We start from the raw sequence: 16,519 nt of genomic DNA on the forward strand, positions 1-16,519 counted from the left end.
CTGATCCTAGAGCTGTTGGAGGTGAAATCTACACAGCCCAATCTCCCATCACTGCCCTCTGTTGGTCCTGTGTAATTATTTTTTATCATAATCTACAGTAAATTTTCTGATTTTTATCTTGGTTTTTGTTTATTGTTTTTGTTTTGAATTTTTAGAAACTCTTGTCTGGTACAGTGGGGCTTCCCCTCAGTAACAAAGGCATTGAAAGCGGCAAGTACGTGAATTTAATTCACTCTCAGCTTCTTTGTGGCTTGTCCTGGGTGTTTTTCCTCACGTTTGATTCTGTCTCCTGCACGGCCAGAGGATGGACCGTCTTTTCATTCCTGCCTATTTTTGCACATTTTGTTCCTCAACCAGTAGGCCTTCTCTAATTGGCTGGATCCCTGCCCTGCGGGCCTCAGGGTGTTTTAAACAGTTCCAGGCACACCGGCAGTGCCAGCGATCTGGTGAAAGGGAGAATTGCTTCCGGAATGTGCCGTCCCTTGCCGAAGATCCATTATTAAGAGAAAATCATAAAAAATGATCCACAGTGAGTGCTATGATAGAAATGATAAAAATCATCTGTAGGTACCGCTACCTCTGTAGACAATGCCTGATTTATATGTGTCTCGGCCCTCAGTCAGAAATACTTTTCCCCCAAAACTTTAACTCATTTTGTTGCCCGTAAATTCCCACCATTTCCGTCCCTGATGAAGTTTGGACAGCAGCGTTGTGCGTTAGGTCACCTCTGAGTGGTCTGCTTTTCTGGACACAAACATGGCGAATATGTCATCTGACCTGGAACGGTCAAGAGTATAAACGGCAGAACAAACCAGATGAGCTTAGCAGTGCACCACCGTGAACTTCAAAATAAAGAGGACTTCTTTATGTTTTTCCGATAATTAGCTTGTTTAAACGGTGTATTGGTCTAGTACAGCTTGACACTATTCCCCTTGAGTCTTCGATGCTTGGGTCTGCAGCCAAATGGCTCATTCCCTTGTTTATTCTTCTGCATTTTAACTCTTTTCTCCCTCCATGTTCATTTATCTGTGAGGCTTCTTTTTTGTCTTCCAGAAAAGATGACTGCCTTCTCTGCCAGGTATGCGTTAGCAAGGAGCTCACCTCCACAAGGCTACATATCTGATTGGGTGGAGCTCAGCGCTCAGAGTGTGCCATGGTTTGATTGGTTAGACCAGGAGCCGGGCCCTGTGTCTTGCCGGTGAGAGGGGCTCATTCAGGAGGCACATTCAGTGGCATTTCAGGCCTCTCTCTGTTACCTTGTAAGTGTTACCTGAGCACTGCTGCCTTCTCTGACCCTGTCAGTCCTTCACAACCATTATTCAAACCAAAGAAAAATATTAGTAATACAATTAAAGATATCTTTCAATAAGACAGTAGTCCCTCATTTAAGATGAAGATAGTAATTGATTTATGGAACATTAATGAAGAGGTTGTGACTAAATAATGGTTTAGTAAGAGAGGGAAGAAAAGATGACAAACACATTATTCTGCTTGTTCTGTCTGTTGAAAGGGAATGGTTTATATTTGCCTCTCCAGGGGAGCAAGAACAATGCAATGCCTAAAGTACAATGGGCTGCAGGCAATTTCCACTAATACACTCAGCTCAGCAGAAACCTGCACACACACACACACACACACACAAACACACACACATTCCTACACACGTGCACATTTGCGCACGCACGCACACACACACATTCGTACACACACACTCATATTTGCACACGCACACACATACATTTGCACGTGTGCACACACACACAAACACACTTACATACTGTTGCGTTCCCTCCAGGATAAAGGCTAGCAGTGAATTTACATGCGATACTTGGTAGGTTTTATAGCCTCTAATCCTCCAGCAGTAAGATGCACTGCCTCCTCCTCATTAGTATTCATATGCAACACTGATAAAGCCCAGTCGCTAAAAAAAACTCAGAGTGGTAACGATGAGGCATCTGCCAAGCACATCTGAACTCACTTTGATGGTTTATATAAACCATGTATTATGCTATAATACAAACAGTATGTACTGTTTGTATTTTCACATATTCAGAATATGAATTTTTCTTTTTGCCAGAATTTATGAGTTGAGTTGTGTTGACTTTAAGCTGGTGAATGTTTTTGGGAAAGTAATTTAAACAGCACAAATGTCCTAGGTGACCCCAGTCGGTACTATCAGGGCAGTGAGTCATTCTGTTAGTCCTCACTTCCACCCTTATCTTCCCACTCAGCTATCTTAGATCATAAACATTTTAAATTAACCGGCACAAATTTCCCCAGTGCGATCTCGCTTGTTTCAGTTTATCCCCCTCTTTATCCGCCACCTGCGGGTCCCATCATTCACGGACAGAAGGGAGGAAGCAGGGTTTTACGGGAAGAGGGGCACGTGCTGGAGGTAGATGCCAAGGAACGGTGCCTGTCCGCCCCTAGCAGCGGAGCCGCGATCTTCGGAAGCGATGCCCGCGATAATCTCAGTACAGATTTCTCCGGTGGAAGCGGATTTATCGCGGGCACACATCTGTGTGATACGTGTCTTTTGGAACGAGAGATTTTATTCTTTCCGTTCTAACGTCTGCAGTGGATAGTTACATTGCCCAATAAGCCTGTCCTTATTGTTTTTTATGGAATGTTTGCATGCCAACTATATTATATTGCACACATCTCCCGTTTCAGAGTACGTGAATTTATCGTAATATTATTTTCATGTTAGAGTGCTTTGTGTTCAACTCCTTATTGATGATATGTATTGCATACTCCGTGACGGGAATGTTTTTGGGGGTATGACCTTGAAAGATGTCACAATAGTGGGGAGAGAAAAAAAAAGTAAATGTGTACATAATCTAATTTTACCATTAAATAAGGAAAACGATTCTTCAGTCAGAATCACATTGAAATGATTTACGATGTCATCGCTACAGTTCATTTGCAGAGATTACTTTGGCAGACGGCATTTGGCCTCCCCACATACCGAGATGAGGACAGGATTGAATTAGGCAAAATCGGGTTCCGTTGAAGAGTTAAGAAAAATCATTTTAACGTTGGTATTTGATATGTTTTTGAGTTGTCTCTGTGGCCCACACTGATCCCATGCATGAAAGCCTTTGCAAGGCCCTTTCAAACCCTCCGCTCAGCCTAATTCTGGCTTTCCCACATAGATAATTCATATTTCTGTCAGGGGTTGCTCAGTAACCAGGGACTACTCTGCTTTTCAACGCAAAACCAGCTGTTCGATGCGTAAGTGGGGATTTAATATTAGTCGAGGCAACGACTCAAGCGCTCTGTTAAAGACATTAGCGCTTCTTTTAAAAAATAATTTACAGAAAAGGAAGGCCTTTCGCAACACCGCGCTCAAAGAGCAGCTGATTAGTGGATCAATGTGAAATAAGGGCTAATACGCGCGTGTGTATATATGGCTGATTTACAGCAGAGAAGCTTCTTAACCTGCTCTGGTAAGCATCTGGGGCAGGGAGGAGAGGCAGGGCTGAGAAACTCCAAGGTGTAATCAGCAATCAGGGAGAGGAAGTGGTATGTCAGCGTTATAGTGATGGCTTCCCCAGAGAGACGCCATTAAACAGCCTGAGGAAGGCAGGTCCAGGCTGCCGCCGTACGCAGTGCAGCCACATCGGAACAAAATAGCGAAACAGAAGCCTGTTTATGGTGGTGATTTTATTACTCCTAGCTACAGTTGCTACTACTACTGCCGTTCCTGCTGTTGTTGCCGTCGTTGTTGTTGACCCTATTTATGCATTTACATCGTTTGGCAGGTACTCTTATTGACAGCGACTTACAAAAGCGCTTTGAACTTTAATATCACACCAATGCTTTGCATCCATGTGATAACAGTACAAGAACTCTGGAGACAACACACTACTTTCCATACAAATAGAGTTCAATTTTTTTTTTGTAAAAAAAAAAATATATATTTCTTTTTTTTTTTTTGTTCTAAAAGGGTAGGTCCAATCATTGTGGGGTAAGTAAGGTTTCTATTCCTTTTCAGGTAAATTCATAAAAGAACATAAGGCTTCATTTTTCATCTCTTCTTCTTATACCTCCAGTAATAGTGAGATTGTTCTATATCTTAATGTTTTGTCACTGATGTTGCCAATTTTATCTTGCTGAATTCCAAATACCAGCACCATGTCACGCGATTTTGCACACTGACCCTGTTGAAGTGCATACGCCACTTCTTCTGTGGCAGAACGATACCAGGAAATTACTATATAAAGCTTGCAAGAAGACATTTAAGACATTAGGTTTATAAGTTGCACAGGTATGAAACATTGCCTATAGACTACGTATTTTTAAGATTCTTCCAGGACGTCTCTGCAAGGAAATGGCAATTGAAGTAGCTGAAAACACTCCCAAATCTCTTTTCAGGCCCCAGCGTTTCGCCCTGTCAACATAAGCATGTCTTGAATTTGTGATAGGTACGGTACTCGAGCTCTACCTGCTGTGTATTTTTGGAGGTGGGTAAGTGTGGCATGGTCCATGTCCAATGTGACCCTAAAATACCTCCGCTCACGGCGGTGTACATTTCAGTGGGAGCCATGCCTTCGCAGAGGAAAAATCCCTTGTTCCTCCTCCCCTCTCTCGTAGAGCCAGTCCGGGGCTGGCAAGGACGTGTGTTTTTATAAAAAGCATCTTTTGATTCTGGGAAGAGTGAGGGCCCTGAAGTGGAGCAGCCTTAATTACTCCGTGAGGCAGGTAAGGGCTTTCGCAAAAGCTCGGCCAACACGCGGAGACGAGGAGAGGCAAATGGTTTTGCGCTCAAATGGCCATGACGGCACTCTTCAATGTACCCATTTTACTGAGGTTGAGGGAAAAAAAACATCCCTCAGAATGTTGGAAACGCTACTGTACGGTCGCAACTGAACCTTTTAATGTGATATACGCTTGGAAGTAAACGCAAAGGGTTCGGCACTTAACCCCGAGTACAGCGAACGGATTGTCCAGACCTTAAGCGAGCAATTAGTATCATTAACGCATTTTAACCTTTCGTAGACAGATTCTTTTTTGCCCTTCGTTTAAATGTAGTTTATGTGATTTAAAGACTAATGCTTGTCTTTTAAATATCTGAAGGCCCTGAATCCTTTCCAGCAATACTTGTCCTTTGCACACTGTACAGTTAACATGATAAACTATTATAGAAATACATAACAATTCAGAATGATCTTTTTCCCCCAGTGGAACAAGGTAGCATTTTTGTTTTCGCAAGTCAAGGTTCAGGATAAGGGATTGAGTCAACAAAGTTTTTTTTTTTTTATCACACAGGAAGTTAAGGTGATGCAATTGTTGACAATGAATTGTTTTGAAATTCCAGTAAGCTGAGCCCTTCTTCTAGGCTCGGTGTTATTCTGTGAATATAAATATGCACACGCATAATCAAACCGCTGTTTCTCTACAGTGAGTTTGCACCCTTCTACTGAACTAGAAATGTGACTAATATTAATATACTGTATATTATTAATACTGTTTACCTTAAGCGTAATTATCAGAATAAATTATGTCAAATTCTTGGGTATAGCACTCCCATTGTGTTTGAGATCAGATCAGTGGTTGATAATTGAATACAGAAGTTATTTAATAAGTAAAAACAGACTGGCAAAAGGCAGTGCTATATCATCAGGTTCTAATGATGAGAGAGCAACTCCATCTCCACCCATAAATATCAGCACTGCCGCTGGCCAACGTGGCCTTGTTTCTCTCCATGAGTCCCCCTCGCGATCTGCTGTTCATGAGCTTCTGAACGCACTCGGGGAACAGATGAAGCAATGTTGTGTTGTGTGGTTTCAACTGCAGTGAGTGAAAGGTTTCAATTTAATAGGGGTGTTTTTTTTATGATCCTCATTCAGCTGAGTTCAAGGAGGAATCCTCAGGTTTGATAGCCATCGTCTCTGGCAGTCCAGGCCAGGGCACTAATGACAAATCTACTCTGATCCAAGCACAGCTGGCCATGAACCGCAACCTCTGACCCATTGCAATATGGCTGCCATCTTCTCAATTAGCAGCCATTGGTCAGAAAACTAAATTGGGGAAGGACAACTGGCAAAACAGTTTAAATGTTTCCATTTGCAGGCATGGCATGGTGTGTAGATTGATCCAGTTGATTTGAGGGAGAGAGAGAGCAGACTGTCAAAAACGAAAAAGTACTTGACTGTCAAACTTTGGCATTTGTCATTGTCATTTTATTTCCTGATTCTGGACAGTGTGACTATTGTGCTCGTTCAGGAGTGAGTTGGTGTCACCTTTCAGAAAGCACTTTGAATATTTTTCTAATTTATCTTCATACGTAACCCTTGCAGGTATTTATCAGGTAGTTTTTGCCAAGAAAACTGGTTCCCCTGTTACACAATGCCTGCCTCTGTCCAAACACACACACATACACGCATGTATGCACTCACACAGACGCACACACACACATCCACACCACACACACTCTCGCGCGCACACACACACCTGTTTAATCCCTCATTGTCAATGTTTACTGCAAGGGCTTTACAGCATAAAAGCTATCAGGATATCCCATATCACCGTTCACCTTTGTGATTTTGCTATAGACTGGGATTAGAAGTAAACACCTGTGTAGGGAGGGAACGTTCTTGACGTGGGACAATCTTGAGGTGGGACATCCGGAGCCAGTGTCTAATTCCATTTTAGTTTATTTGGGAATAATACTCCTCCTTATGTAGAGACCCATTCATACACATTTCTTCCCCCTTTACCTTGGGCTTTTTAGACGTCACAGCCTCCATTTAAGAAGGGGTTTCAAGGCTGTGCCATGTCAAGGTAACTTCACAAGCATTTCTTTATATGAAATAACCAGCCCTTGCTGAACTGTGGTCAGTTTTCAGCAATACCTTGTGCATTAGTCGTACAAAATACTTCCTATCTTTTATAGCTTTTGCTTGGGACAGTGTGTACCATTCCATGGTCGAATGTTACCAGGAACATACATGACTCATAGTTGCTTTAAAATTCACATTTCTGATGCTAACATAGTTTCTCTAGGTGCATTCGATATCTTCTTACAATGTTCTGGGAATGCCCTGCTATAAATCCATTTTGGATTCAAATGCAAATAAATTGTTTGCAATAACTGGCTTATATATTTTGGCAGCTTTACCTCTTGTAAGAAGTCAACTAACAAGGGCAGTAAAGGTCGTGCTAATAATGAAATTAAATGTAATATCCGTGATGTCTGGTTTTATAAACCTCAGCAGTACTTGGAAACCACAGATTGATTTTCACTCTGAAGTCTTGCCATCAACGTCCCCTTCCATCAAATGATTGATTTGTTTTACATTCTGTGGAATATAAGCACAAATATAAATTGTTCACCAAAAAAATAATAATAATGTCTCCGTATTGTCGAGCCCAAAAGTATCATGGGTAATAATTTGTGTATCCAAACCTGGAAGGCGTTCTTGGTTGAACAGCATCCTGATTTCCGGACTGTGGAGCTTGTTGAACAAGGAGTCGGTCACAGTTATGGATGTTGGGTCAGGTTGGGTGTGCAGCGTATGTTATTTAATGACCAGTCACTGCTTTTATTGCATTCACAAAGCGCACAGTGATACCTGACCAAGGGAAAGGCGAGTACGTCATAAGACTCGTGACATGTTTATTTCTACAAGTTACTTTTTTAGGCTCTGAAAAAAATTGAATCTTCTCATGAAACCCGAAGAGAATATTGTGGCAGAAGCTTGTCATCCGTCCAGTCACGCCGAGACTAATTCTCCCCGAAATGACTCAACTCTTAACTGGGTGCGATGATGTCAGAGCTTACAGCGTGAACAGGGAGGTTCTGTCGTCCGATGACATGTCCTTACAGAACTGGTCTGTTGCTGTTGTTGGTCTGGCACTTACTTCATCGGTAATATTACTTCTACTACCACTGCTACTGCTACTGCTGCTGTTACTACTACTCCATCCCTGTTCTAAACCACTTACTCCTGGTCAGGGTTGCTGGGGGGGGGGGGGCACAGCCTGGACAGGTCACCCATCCATCACAGGGCCCGCACACATACCATTCGCACACACATTCATACCCAACTGACAATTTAGACTCCAATTAAACTGCCAGCTAAATCTCACACAGATCTCTGAGCAAATGTTTCTCTATCATCGTCTACCATCCATCATCAGGAGACGGTCCCACTCATTTAGTATTTATTCATTAAAAAAAGAAAGAAAGTGTCAAGTTTCTTTTCTTCTCTGAGTGCAGTGGAGAATAATTAATCTTTACTTTTTCAATTGGACATTTACTTGCCAGCATGTTGCATAATCCTTGATATAGACAAGGGGATATAGACAGCGGGAAAAGAGCGACCAGTTTACTCATGCACTGTGATGGTCCAACACCTTATAGAGTGAGTTTATTTTTGAATTTGCATTGTATTGTTCACCTGTCATTAGTCAGCAGAAGTCTGCATGTTTCCTCATAGCACTCTGACAGAAATGCTGTTGTTACAGTGTCTTGTGTTGTAGGGACCGCATTTCCCACAATCCCTCAGTGCGAGGACCCTACAGTGTGCGAAGCGAATTTTGGCCGTGTCACGTGACCCGTGCAGTATTAGGGGCTTCAGGCAGGGACTGCACGTTAGCTGCACGTCTCTATTTCATTAAGGCTGAGCTTAATTAAGGATTTGAGCAGGACCCGGGCCGGACTGCCAGGGCTACCACAGGTCACTGTGGGCCTGGAAAAAAGCTGTTGTATCAGGAGCAGGATGGCAGGGAACAGCCAAAAGGAATATTTACACAAAGACAGTGAATTGCAGAGCGAGTGGGTTTTGTCCTTCACTGATTCTGGCGGCTCCATTGCAAATAAAATGAAAGCTTAATGCAGCAAAGCCATAGATGTAATGATGTAATTCATAAACACAGTGTAAGTGTACTGTGTAGACCACTGGTGTCACATCTGCAGGTGGCTGATGGTAAGGGAATGGGGGGGGGGTGGGCATTGATGGCACCACTCTCCTGAGTAGTAATCCTGCACTCCCATCTTCAGGGACCATCTTACAACAGCCTTTCTTCCTCAGAAATGTTACAGGGGCTGGTGAGGGGCTATAACTGTCTTACCACCTGGCCCCTAGAACGTGGAGATACAAATATTTAGGGCTTCTTTTGTTCCACTTTTAGCAGGCCTTTATGTTGCAAATATAGATTACAGATTGCAAAGTGCATATTTATTGAACTATGTTGGCAACTTGGTTGGTAATTTATTGGCAATTTGTCTATTTAATGTACAATAAAAGAAAGAAAGAAAGAAATATATATATATATTTTTTTTAATGTAATCAGTGTGTTGCTTTTAAGTTCTGTCCTTTCAACATATGGTACCAGGCCGATTGAAGCCCTCCCATCATTGCGTGAAGCTAGAGCCAGTTGTGTGTCAGCACTGGCACATTCGAGGTTCAAAACTCAACTATCGGCCCGTCTATGTGCTAGAACTCACTTATCCACCGGTAATCCATCACGTCTGCAAGCGGAGAATATACTTGGCCCCTACACCCATGTTTGACGCTGTTTCAGGTGCTATAATCCACGCAGAGGGAAAAATGGGTAGGTGAAGGAAGGAATCGCTCTCTTGTTCTTTCCCATAAATCCTGAAACCTGACATGGCATTTTCCATCTTATTTTGGAAGCAGAAAATATTAACTGGAATAGAGCAGTTATAAATTGAGTTTTTGAAGGGGGGAGGGAAAGCAAAAAAAAAAGTTTAACCTGAGTGGTCAGAGTCGACTTTCCCTGAACATTTCTAGCGGTTCAGAATTGCGTGATGTTTTTGGCCGAGACTTGTTTTTGCTCTGTTTTTTTTAAGGTAGTAGGCGCCTACAACACGATCCGATTCTGGCCGGCACTCGCGCTCCGTTCCCGTGGGATGCTGTCCCGTCGCGCACACCACCCCGCCCCTCCCGACACCCCACCCCAAATCACACACACACCCACACACATACACACACACACACACACGCCCCATGGCTTCAGCGGCAGCACAGTGCACTCCAAATTGCTAAAGTCTGTCCAAACAAGGTGGGGAGACTGACTCTCATTACTGCCGTATTGGCTGTTCTTTGCGTTCTTTCTTTTTCAGAAAAAAAAACCAAAAACTTTTATAAATGTTTTATAGTGTAAATGGTAAAAGGTTGGCGTTTATATAGCGCCTTTATCCAAAGCGCTGTACAATTGATGCTTCTCATTCACCCATTCATACACACACTCACACACCGACGGCGATTGGCTGCCATGCAAGGCGCCGACCAGCTCGTCAGGAGCATTTGGGGGTTAGGTGTCTTGCTCAGGGACACTTTGACACAGCCCGGGCGGGGGATCGAACCGGCAACCCTCCGACTGCCAGTCGACTGCTCTTACTGCCTGAGCCATGTCGCTACATGGCTGCATGCCATGTAGTGTCCATACACACTCCTACAACACACACACAAACACACACACACACACACACAGGCACAAACATACTATACACACACTCAGGCACCACACTCCTGCAATATAAGCCGACTAATAGGTTAAAAACGGCGCACAGGTTCCCAGAACTGCTTTTTCCTTTTGTTTAGTCTTGTTTCTATTTGCTTTTCTTTGGTTAGAAGGGCCCTCTTAGTTCCTCTGCGGATTGGGTAAGATTCTGTTGGAGAGGTGCAGTTTACACAGTCCGTAAGTTAATGCCTCTCCGAGAGGAAAAAACCTGTTATTTTTATTCATTTATTTATTTTAAACAAACTATGATTGGAATCTCTAATCACGTTTGGAATTCCTGACCATATGACATCACACTGTCACCGTGGTCGGTCTTGTCGTGCTCAGGAACCCACACCAGACCATGGCATGTGTCAAATACCAGAATTGTTTTAACAGGGACAAGCTGCCCTGGAAACAGTATTCTTTTCATTTTCAAATTATGGGGAGCAAAACATTCTTTAATAATGTTCACTTGACCCATCATCTACTGCTGCAGAGCTAGCAGCCATCTTGTGTCCAGAAAGCAGCAGTAACACATACAGTAGAGAGTCAAAGGCATTGTTCTCCATGACCTCTGCACCCTCAAAAGTTTGACCTGATATCAGACTGTACAGTATACATGCATTGAGCACTTTATTAGGTATTTATTATATGCAGCCTATCCACTTAGATGTTTGACACGTTATGTGTTCAGTGATGTACTTCTGCATACCACTTTTGTGATGTGTGGTTATTTGTGTTACTGTCACCTTCCTGTCAGCTTTGACCAGTCTGGCCCTTCTCCTCTGACCTCTCTTATTAGCAACACGGTTTTGACCGGAGAACTTCTGCTCACTTGATGCTTTCACACCATTCTCTGCAAACTGTAAAGATTGTTGCACATGAGATCAGCATTTTCTGAGATGCTCAAACCACCCTGTCTGGCAGTAAAGTCACTTAGATTATATTTCTTCCCCATTCCATTTGGTCTGAAAAACAGCTGAACCTCTTGATCATGCCTGGATGCTTTTATGCATTTAGGTGCAGCAACATGATTGGCTGATCAAATATTTACATTAACAAGCTGGTGTACTGGTCCACTTCCACTAAAGTGCTCACTGAGTGTATGTGGAGTACTGTACAGTATACGTGAAAATATCCTCTTTGCTTTATTATTTATCCTCTTTTTTCATTATTAATTCTGTTATTTTGTGTGTTGTCTAGTATGTTTGAAACATTACCTTGGCGACTAACGATTGTCTACAAAGTACTGTTGGCCCGGAGCCTCGCGCTCCTCCAGACTGCCGATGATGTCATGGGACTGTGGAATGCCAAGCAGTTGTTTTCTGTCAGTGGAAGGATGTGGGCAGGTCATAACACAGCTATCCTTCTATTGTCAATCACACATTAGCGCACTCATTGAAAAGCACAACTACATGCTGTTGTCGAGGTGTTTAAGTGATGTCCTTAAGGGACTTCCAAGGGGAGGAAACGGAAATGTACTGTAATTCCTCTATTTTTCCAAAGCAACATGTCAAAATATAGATGTTCAGGGCCTATTTGTACATTGCTTCTTTAAAACGTTTTTGAAAAATCCCTCTAAATTTAAGAATGAATAAATAAGATGTAGGAACAGCTACCTTTCATGCTAATTACCTGCTGCGTATGATTTTAAATGCAATATCATATATATCATATGTATATATATATGTATATATATATATATATATATATATATATATATATATATATATATATATATATATACCTTGTCTACCTTGTTTTGGAATTATACTTGGCATTTTTGCACAAATTTTATTTCTGTATTTAAAATCTGACTATAGTTGATCCAGGTGTATAGTTTGCAGATACTCATTTGTAAACAGAACACAAGGATTAATCTCATTGGTAGCAACAGTAGTAGTAGTAACAGCAGTAGTAGTAGTAGTAGTAGTAGCTAGTAGTTGCAGTCAGTTGTATATAATCGGAGTGTAAGGCAGATATGTGTGTGTGTGTGTGTGTGTGTGTGTGTGTTATGTGTTTCCAAGAGAGAAAGAGGCAGGTGAATAACACTCCTTGTGTCTCCTGGCTGTGCTGGACAGTGTTCTTCATCAGCCCCTGTGGGAGTTTTGCACCCTCTGGTGAAAACTGTTGGTACTTCACATAGGCCAAGATTGCTTATATTTAACCTAAGGCAGGAGCCCTCTTGTCCAGGATCTTCACTCCAGAAATATGTAGTTCAAAATATAAGAAATGGTAAGTAGTTGTTGATATATTCAGTGTGGAATATTTTAAGATCAGGTAGCGCCATGGGCATATTGTGCAATATATCCAGTATTTTATATATATTGCACAAAATATGTAACCATACTGGGAATTTAATAATGTGGAAAAATGTGTTGATATATATGAATATATATAAATATAGGTTGCTTTTCCCGCAAATTCAATATATTAATGTTGTTTTTTTATGCATTAACAAATGTTATTTGAGAAAATATCAGAAAAGGCTTATCTGCTCTGGGGGATAGCTTTCATGTCATACAGTTACAGAGTGTGTGTACATTTGAGTGAGTGCGTGCATGTGTGTATGTGTGTGTGTGTGCGTGCGTGCGAGTGTTTGTGTGCAGGCGTGTGTGTGTGTGCATGCGTGTGTGTGTGTGTGCGTGCACGTGTGTGAGTGTGTGTGTGCGTGCGTGTGCATGTACTTGGGGGTGTGTGTGTGTGTGTGTGTGTGTGTGTGCTTGATTGCGTGTGTGTGTTGGCTCGTGTGTATATGGGTGTGTGTGTGTGTTTGATTGCATGTGTGTGTTGGCACGTGTGCGTGTGCATGCATGTACGTGTTTGTGTTGACAGAAAGCAGCTGAACGTCGTGCGGCACTGCTGGGGTCCGTTAAGGTCATTTCACTATAATTACCCACATCTGGGGAATAATTAATTAAGTCAATCAAATAACGTGAGCCCAGTGTCTCGTTCCGAGTCAGAACAGGAAGAGGGGCGGGGAATATGCTAAGGGACATTAATTGGAAAGCTCTGCTCCAATTATTTTATTTAGAATGAAAACAATCTGCAATGCAGGGGGGACCAGGTTTTTCCTCCTTCAGATGCAGAATACGGACCCCCTCATTACCTCCTCCATATAAATAAAGCACTTTCCCCAAACCACCTTTTTAACAACAAGCGCTGCTACAACAGCCGCAATTAATCCCCGGAGACCAGCCTGTGTTTCTCCGGTGGGCATGGTGTCTGGTTGTATGCGCGCACACACAAACACACACAGGTCACGTTCATTAGGCTGTAAATATATCACGTCTTTTTTTTTTTTTCCCCCTTTCCTCCACGACTTAAATGATGTGTTGTGGTTTAGTACGTGTGCTGTGATCGGAGTGCTCTATGGAATAACAACTGGGACATGAGAAGGGTGAGAATGCCTGTTGGCCGTTCTGTAGCACCGTTCTCTCTGGTACCCCAGGGCGAGTGCTGTGTGAAAGGCTTTCATCCCCTGAAGCACGAAGGATGGAGTCAAGAATGTGCATTTTTTTGTGCTGATGCAAATATTGGTTTTGACAGTGATCCTGACCAGATCCTTGCAGGCCCTCTCTGCGGTCAGTATATCTGTTCTCTGAGACAGTCATGACATCACAGCCGGAGGTATGACATCTGTCATCTGTGAGCCTTTAAATTAATGTTGAGAATGATTCGCTCCCAGTTCTAGTTTCAAGGTGCGGCTGACTGCGACAATCCAGCCACTGATTAACTTTTACTTACGCTTCATCTTTTGCATATTATTTTTATTACATGTTTTATAGGTTTAATCCATTGAACAGTATACATTGATTATGCTTAAACATGTATAGTAATTTATATGTTATTATTATTATTATTATTATTATTATTATTATTATTATTATTATTATTATTGCTGTTGTTGCAGTTATTGCATTCAATATTAGATCAGTATCAGTATTGGTAAGTTGTATTCAAGATCAGTTGAATCCAGGCCCAACCACTAACTGCCAAATTAACAAATTCACTCAAACATTGAGGAGAGCTGCCATTATTTCAGGGGAAAACAGGTAACAAGCAATCCTACACCTTGTTTTCTCTGCATGATTATCTCTGTAAAGCACATACTAGCTGTTCGCAAATGTGTCCCTGCTCCTGTTGACGATGGGACCCCCCCCCCATTCCCATCATGCAGCAGGAGCGGCAGGGGAAGCCTGCCCTGCAGTGTCTCCTCTAACCTCAACATCTGGCATGACCACAGAGCCAGAGTCAGTGTTACACACCTGGACTCAATTACCATTCGCCCTTACCTTTGGCTTAAAATGCATGTGTTAAGTCCAGCGATTAAACCGAATTAACTGTGAAAAAACCTAAGGTGCATTTATTTGTACTATAACCCAAAGTTAAGGACATGCGCTGATAGGATCCTGGCCACAGTCTCAAATTGTGTATATATGTATTACAAAAGTTATTTACCCCCAAGAAGTAACTCTGTATCAGGAACGGTTGAGGAGATTAATAGTCATACAATTGCAACAGTGGAGAGTACATTACACACACACAAGCCAGGGCATGAGATTATTTCCCCCTCCTAACAGTGCTCTACTTAGGAGCACCAAGAGCTCCATGGAAATGGAACAGGACCCACTAAGGGCTCCATATGTGCCCTAGATGCTGCCTGTTGCACGTGTCGTAACTGTCTGTTGCATACAGAGCTGCATTAGCTCAATTAGCATTGTCTTTTCAGATATGGTTTTAGTCTTCAAGTGATTTGTCTTTGTCTCCTTTGGCTATAATTGCTGTACTATATAAAGGGCAATGAGTGTTTTGAGCTTGTTTCTGAAGGCTGGCGGATAAACAAAAGTCCATCGTCTGTGATGGACTTAAAATATATTAGAATATGTTTTAACATTACTTGCACGTTAAATTTTATTCCATACATATTTTTCCTTGCTTGCCCTTTTGCACTCTGGGATACTACTGGGATATCCGCCCCCTCAACATTCCCCCGCCCCAAGTTATGACATCACATGCTGTATGACAGCATGTGGTTTTCGAATTCATCTTCTTTCTTGCCCCAGGGTCTCCAGAGTGAAAAATGCATCTGGAAAAACAGCAATTACACCACTATAGATAACTTCACCTGACAGATGCTATCCAGTGCAGTCCCTGTTTTAAGTATATTGGCTATGATGCAATACAAGTAGCATGTACGTATATGTCTATACATATGCATATACCTGGATTGTGGTCAATTTAATTTCAGTTCAGGAAATTAATTTATATTGAATTCATGAACTGAAAAAAGGCATTTTTAAATGCATTAATTCAATTTCAATTAATTTCTTTAATTGCTCAAATTTAAATGCAATTAATATATTTACACAGCTGAAAAACTTGATTTGCAATGTGCACTGATCACAATGGACAAACTGTAAGCTCCTCCCAAATACTGTATCACACGCATCCTGCCAGCCTCTTCTTCCAAATCCCCTGTCCACCAAACACCCCATTGGCCGATAAATCGCTCCTGTGTCGTTAGGTAGGGAGTGTCATACCCATGGCAATGCTATGATCAAACGCCCAACAACCTGCACAACTCCATCACAGATTCTGACTCATGTTCACTTCATTTATTTCTGCCCATTTATTACTTCCAAGTGGTCCGAATGTTGAATTTGTATACTCGGACTGGTAGGTAAAGACAGGATGTACCACGTTTCTAACCTCAAGAACATTTCTTTCAAATGTTCAGCATTGCTTTAGATGTTTGACATGGCTTTCTTTACAAACTTAAAAAAACACACACTCTATCACTCCCCCCATTAAGATCTTCCAAGGAAAATAGGCAAAGATAGAGGGGGCCACGAGAATCTTTTCGTACTATTGCCTCCAAATAAGTAGGAACATCAAACATCTGACATCCTTTTTCCAGATCATTCTGTCTTATAGTTGCACAGAAGCCATTTTAAAATGGCTGCCATCTCTGTGTTCAGTGATCAGCTTTGAATAGGAGGTAAGCACAGCTTACAAGGAGACTCTCATGAATGAGGTCTTG

The sequence above is a fragment of the Conger conger genome, chromosome 16, assembly GCF_963514075.1.
Source record: "Conger conger chromosome 16, fConCon1.1, whole genome shotgun sequence".
NCBI lineage: Eukaryota > Metazoa > Chordata > Actinopteri > Anguilliformes > Congridae > Conger > Conger conger.